A 7,254-nucleotide genomic window follows, 5' to 3' on the forward strand; every position below is an offset into this window, starting at 1 on the left:
CATAGGTCTATTCCAAACATCACACGTGTTTTGGGATGGTTTTTGTTAAGGAAACATGTAGATCTCAACAACAAATCTGTCAGAGAATAAGACCTTGTTAAAGCCAGAAGCTCCAAAGTTTAAATCTACTTAAATCTATCTTTATTTTTTCCAGTATGTCCGTCCCCTTCCTCTGTCTCTGTGTTGGCGTTCTAACCTCCGGTGGATTTGTGAGGACTATGGTTAACTGCTCCTCAGATCTCTGCAGGGTAAATCCAGACAGCTAGCTAGACTATCTGTCCAATCGGAGTTTTCTGTTCCACGACTAAAACTACTTTTGAACGTCCACATGTTCCACCAAAACAAGTTCCTTCCTGAGACTATTTTTGCAGAGGCACCGTGGCTCCGTCCGGCCCTGAGCACCACCCAGGACGATTGTGATTGGTTTAAAGAAATGCCAATAAACCTGTTAGGATAATTACATTATGAAGAATAGACAGAAACACCGAAGAGTCTCTCAAAATTCATTTTTACTTGCGAACACAAGGAGCCATTTGCAGCACTATTTATAGAACAGAAATGTCTGACGAGAAGCCCGCTACATCGGATTTTTATAATTAATGATATGCAGTGATAATACAAAGTCGATGTTGTGTCCTTTATCTGGTCAGAGAATATACAGTCTATGGGTCAGAGTCGATGTCGTCATGTTCTTTCCTCAGCATCACACCGTGCTCACACAAGGACACGCAGAGGCTCCATGTTATCTTGTTTAGAGTACTCAGTATAATATCGTTCTATGCAAACTGTTTAATAATAACAAAAATAAACTATAATTTTCCTAACAAAACCAGAGCATGTTTTTTTCTCCCATTCAGGAATGCTGTGTGGCCTAGCCAGACCGTCCTCCGCAGCGCTGTGGAGGAAGGTCTGGCAATGCGAGACTATTAAAGAGTGATCTATATAGGGAACGACCAAACGAGATTTGGCTGGCGCGCCCGGCATCATGTACACAAACCAGAAACTAAAATACTTTAATATGTCCCTGAAACAAACCGAGCACTCAGGAGGATGTTAAAGGTTGTATATACAGTATGTTGCACGTTATTTCATTTCCACTGTAAAATGAAAGCCCGCTCCATTTTTCCTTTTCAGTTTTTGTGGGGGCAGCTGCTTCTTCTCCTCGAAACACGACCACATTGCATTGTGGTATATGGAAATAAAATGTAGGGTACATCATATGCACACTCAAATTAGCTGTGCTGTGTAATGTAATCATTAATTTTACTTGCAAATAACGTTGTTATGGGTTCAATACAACGTACATCCATGTTATATTTGGGCATTTTGGTTAAAAAACAACAACTTTGAAAACGGGTAAAATTTGATATATAGGAACACACCGACTTATTGGGACTTTATCTTATTCACCGTAACCCCCAGAGTAAGACTAGTCCATACATACCCTTCTCATTTCAGTGCGTACTGTAACGCTGTCTGACTGCTCCAGCATTAGCTTAGCCTAGCACAGAACATGCAGGTGACTGGTTCCAACTAGCCTACTGCTCCCAATAAGGGACAAAATAACTCCAACATGTTCCTATTTACATGTTGTGATTTGTAGAGTCACAGCGTGTACAAAAAACAACGTAACATGAGACACATCCATCTTCTAACTGTAAACAAACCGGGAACTATATTCTCAGACAGGCTTGCTGCGAGCATATCACTCCGCCCAAGTACTATATTCTTCAGCCTGAGAATATAGTTCCCGGTTTGTTTACGGTTAGAAGATGGCTGTGTCTCATGTTACGTCGTGTCTCCCAATAAGTTGGCAAGTTCCTTTAAAAAGATAATTAGGCCCTGAAGCTGAAAAGTAATTTTTTTTTTTTTTTTGGAATTCCTCAAATCTCGTGAAGATGATAACAAACCTTTACTCATGTGGACACATTATTTTGTTGCTTGAAATGTGTTAAACCTACATTGTGTCATTTTTTTTGTTGATTCTTAGCAAAAACCCCTTTGTTCTTTCACAAATATGTGCTCATTCATGTGTAATTACTTCCACCAACTAATCAAAGTATTCTCGTACGTGTAGAATCTTCCATTCAGAATCATTCAGTATGCACACTCAAATTAGCTGTGCATTGTGGGTATTTTATAGTGGACTATATAGGGAATGCAATTAATAGTGGAGAATTTGAACAACATAATCAAAAATTTATCAGATTGACTTCAAAAAAAACACACCTGTGTCCAAAGAACTCACATTAAATAGAAAACAGTGACATGTGCTATATATGCCCTCAAAAAGGCAATCAATCTTTGTCATGGTTTTCATTTTTTTTGTTTTATAGTCAGTAGCAATCCATAACAAAATGACATGCCTAATCTACAAAAACTACTATTTCATTAAATGCAAACTCATCAAGGGTGAAAAAGGTGACAAAGATGCCCGGGAAGAAATGTTTTAATAGCTTTAAAATGTGGATTTTACAGTCGATTGAGGATATAGGAAAAAAATAACAACTCACCCTTAATTCTCCATGCTTGTGTTGTGTTCTGCCACATGGGTGCACTGTTTGATTTCACGTTTCCCAACGTCAGGTAATACTGCCTGTTGCTTTGTGTTGACCTCCCGTCAGCTCTCGGCTTACTTTGTGTCAACTGCTTTGTGATTATTTAATTGAAAGCTTGCAAAATGAAATGACAAACGGACACACTGATGACCGTAAGGTGGGTCCTGAGCTGTTACCTGGTCTTGAAGTGGCTTTCTGGGTGTCAGAAATCTTGGTTTAAAACAGTTTTGTCCCTTTATGTTGCATATTCCTAAATCAATTGGTGTTTAACTCTCGTGTTGTCTTCCCTTCGACAATGAACTTGTTGTCCATCCAGGTCGAAAGTGAAATTGAATTTTTGGTGCTTTTTTTCAGCATTCTTGGCTCTTTTTTATGCTTTTGACACTTTTTTAAAACATTTTTGTCACTTTTTTCAACATTTTGTTTTAAATTCATGGTCAATAAACCTAATTTACATGACATTATACCTAATTTTTTAGTTAAAAAGGCAGAAATTATGAATTATTTTGACTAATAGTTAAGATCAAAGGATGTTGAGTGGATCACAGACTGGTTTATGCCATAGTTTATCAGGATGCTGTTTTAAAACGAATGTTATAAAAAAAAAAAACACCCAAAAATCAATGAATGTAATCATTAATTTTACCTTAAAAGAAAGACGTTGTTATGGGTTCCTACAACATACTGTACATGCATGCATCCATGTTATATTTGGGCATTTTGGTTAGAAAAAAAACTTTGAAAACGGGTCAAATTTGACCCGAGGACGACACAAGGGTTAACCCTCTGAGGTCAAAGGGCATTTTTCTCAATTTTTACATAACTTCTTGAATTCTCCTTTTAAGGGTATTTCCATATAACCTGATCCCCATGTGTTTTATATCAAAATGTTCAGAACAAACTCAGCTTTCTGTATAGTGGGACCGGAATTTGTCCGAGAGCAATGTGTAAAGACATAATTAGGCCCTGAAGCTGAAAAGTAAATTTTTATTTTTTTTGTGGAATTCCTCAAATCTCTTGAAGATGAAAACAAACCTTTACTCATGTGGACACATTATTTTGTTGCTTGAAATGTGTTAAACCTACATTGTGTCATTTTTTTAGTTGATTCTTAGCAAAAACCCCTTTGTTCTTTCACAAATATGTGCTCATTCATGTGTAATTACTTCCACCAACTAATCAAAGTATTCTCGTACGCTTAGATCTTCCATTCAGAATCATTCAGAATACATACGAGCGAGTCGCTCGAATGACGGCCGCCATGTTGCGCCTCCATCTTTAAAATACATTAGCCAAAGAGGGACATACCTCGGCATTTCGCCCTCTTACGCTCAGTGGCACCGTGACGAATGCCAGGGGGAGATTACTCGCCAGGGAAGTGAAAAAGAGAATTAAAACGACAATGCGACAAGACCAAAGTAAATATGGGAGTGGCTAGAACAGCTGCGTGGAAACGATGGAGATACTAACGGTAGGGTTCCACACAGCGAAACACCTGGCGAATTTCGGCCAGCGAAAGTTTGCCTCGGGGCCGTGGTCGCGAAAACGAAACGCAAGACCGCAACATTTTTTTAAATGTCCCGGGCTGTCAGAAGACAGGGTGGTAAAAAAAAAACCCTAAAAACTTTTTTCATAAATTTTTTGTTTCCTCCCCTTTTTTCCCCCCCCCCCTCCCTCGCATGCTTACAATGAAATGCAATGTCCGAACATGCTAGCGGTTGACCTGTCGGCCAGCTGAATCATTTTGAATGTTTAAACTATCTCCAGTGGTCTATTTGGTGGTGTGTGTTCGCCCTGTTTAAGTTCGTGTGACATATAAACAACAATCCGTGTCGCTACAAGTGTCAATGTTCGCCAACAAAACATGAAATCAAACAAATGCACAAGTAGCCTAGCTAGCTAGCTACCTGGCTAGGCTACAATGAAATCCAATATGGTCCGAACATGCTAGCGATTAGCGTGTCGGCTAGCTGAAAAGTTCGAGTGTTTAAACTAACATATACAGTGATCTATTTAGTGGTGTATTTGCCCTAACTAAGTTTGTGTGTTATATAAAACACAATTCGTGTTGATAGAAGTACCGATGTTCGTGTAGAAACATTTTAATCACATCTAAATATTCATGATACGGCGCTGATAACCTCCACCATCTTTGTCAGACTTTTTTTGTAACTCCCTCAGCACAAAACACACGAACCTGTATTGGTTGACGGGTCGTCCAGTTGAATAATTTGAATACTTTAAATATCTCAGTGGTCTCATTTCGCCTCAATTCAATTATCGCTTACAGCCCCATTTAACCTTAATGTGAGCATGAAGCAACAATCCATTAATAACCTACCGAAATTAACCTCACTGTTCGCCAACAAACGTGAGAGGAGGGGCTAGAAAGTAATATTCAGTTGGTTGTCATATACAATTTCACCGCTAGATGGGAGAAAGTCTTACACAATGTAGCTTTAAGTAAAGTCTTAGGTTCACAAAAGTAGTGTAATATATGAATCACCACACATCAAACTATGGGGTCAGGGAATGTATACAGCATTGAAAAACTGTACACACTGTACAGATAGAGGAGACAGAAGGGTGTTGCTAGGGTTTAGCCTACCTGCAGTTATCAAACACTCCCGTCTGCATATTTATGTCCATGTCACACATTAATTGTAACCTTCCAGACTATTTATAACAAAATACAAAGATCGGTGTGCTGATTTCGAAGAACTGTGACACTGGGGAGGCACATCTGTTGTTTTTGATCACGGCCATGCTGAGAATGTGTGACTCAGACACAGTGACTCACAGCCCAGTAAGCGACAGAGATGAAAGTTTTTTAATGCACAACCCACTCCTCTGTTTACACCAGCAGAAATGATCCAGTTCTGCCCATTAAAAAAGAACCACGTGGGGTTTACGTGGGTGATCACAGAGCAGATAACAATCCAGGCGGCTTCCAATCGCAGATCCTTCCCTTCAAGAAAAGTGTACAGATTTCCTCAAGGCCTCATCTGACATCTGATAGAGTTCATCGTTTGATCTTCATGCAGAAACAGCAGGGACAGCGTGGCTTTTGCACTGTATGACACATTCATGATTGAGGTATAACTGCAATTAAATCTCTTCTGAGTGATGGGTTCATACAGTATGTGTGTGTGTGGGTAGATGGACGATACTCTCTGTGCAGTAATGCTGCTGCGTATGAATCAGACAATCAGGGTACCCACAGGCCAGCAGTGATTCTAGGATCAGACCTTTAGGGGGGCTCAGCCCCTAATGAGAAGGTGACACAGATACAGTGCCTTGCAAAAGTGTTGCAAGGCCCCCAAGCTAAATCAGTAATTTCACTGGATAACAATGGATATATATATTTATTATTATAACTTGCAAAATAAATGCAAAATATTGAACATATGAAAAAACTACAAAAAGAATCAAATGAAATGATAATGAGGTGTAAACAATAAATAAATAGAAAATAAAATTTTCCTTGACGGGGTTACAGGTGCATAGTATCGGCGACAGCCACACAGGATATTATATATATATGTATATATATATATATACATATATATATAAGTTCGTAAACTCTAACTTGAAGCACTAAAATTGATTTAAAAAATAAAAATACAAATAAAATTAATTTGTTTTTATTATTATAATTTTTAGGGCGGCTGAGATGAAATTTAAGGGGGGCTTGAGCCCCCCTAAAAAGGGTCAAAAATCGCCACTGCCACAGGGTCTTAAAAGTATTCCAAAGTCTTAAATGTATTATTCTAAAAACAAGACCTTAAACATTTTAAATTTTGTTTAAAAAGGTCGAGGGGGGGGGGCCAGAATAACATTTGGCGCTTATCCCAAACCTATGGGGGTCCGGGGATGTGCTCGACCGGGGAGATTTTTTCCCCCCCATTTATGCCAGCTATTTGCACTGTTTTCCCTAGCTTTATAAAAGACTTAGGTGCACATATTTGGAGGGAGGTTTAGGGCTTGTCCCCCAAGAAAAGGTTTTTAAATTAAAAATTAAAAAAAGAAGCAGTTTGACATCATTTTGGAGCATTATTATTAAAATGTAGCCTAACTTTGGAGCGTTATTTATTCCCCTTCTGGACAAGCTAGCATAGTATGAATTAGGTCGCTTAGTTTCATATGAATTATTGTTCTAGCTTTAAAACAGAACTCCGCTTCAGCCAGACAGATTATTTGAAGCGGATGAAGGAATGAAGGGGTGCCGTCAATCCAGGACAGGGCTTGTGAGATGGCTAGGGTGGCAGCGTTTGAAAAGATGTCATATAAACAGTTTGCCAGATTGAATGCCTATACTGGAAAATGGGGAAAGTACCTGAGCTTTCTAGAGGGCTCCTAAGAAGTTTTGGGCTGGGGAGAGATGTGTATGATGGGCTGATGGTGTGGTCATTTATTTTTAAAGACAATTTTTTGGGGGCTTTTCCGCCTTTAATTTTGACAGGACAGCTATGTGAGGAAGGGGAGAGAGAGAGAGGGGGAAGACATGCAGGAAAACCACCACAGGTCGGACTCGAACCATGGACCCTCAGCGTCGAGGAACAAACCTCCGCATATGTGCGCCCTCTCCACCAACTGAGCCAACTGGCCACCCCCAGCAGCTTTCTCAGTATATTTTACGCTTCTGGCTTCCTATTTTAGACATCTCCTCAGTGTGAAATGCAGGGGCAATTTTAGC

The sequence above is a fragment of the Perca fluviatilis genome, chromosome 15, assembly GCF_010015445.1.
Source record: "Perca fluviatilis chromosome 15, GENO_Pfluv_1.0, whole genome shotgun sequence".
Lineage (NCBI taxonomy): Eukaryota > Metazoa > Chordata > Actinopteri > Perciformes > Percidae > Perca > Perca fluviatilis.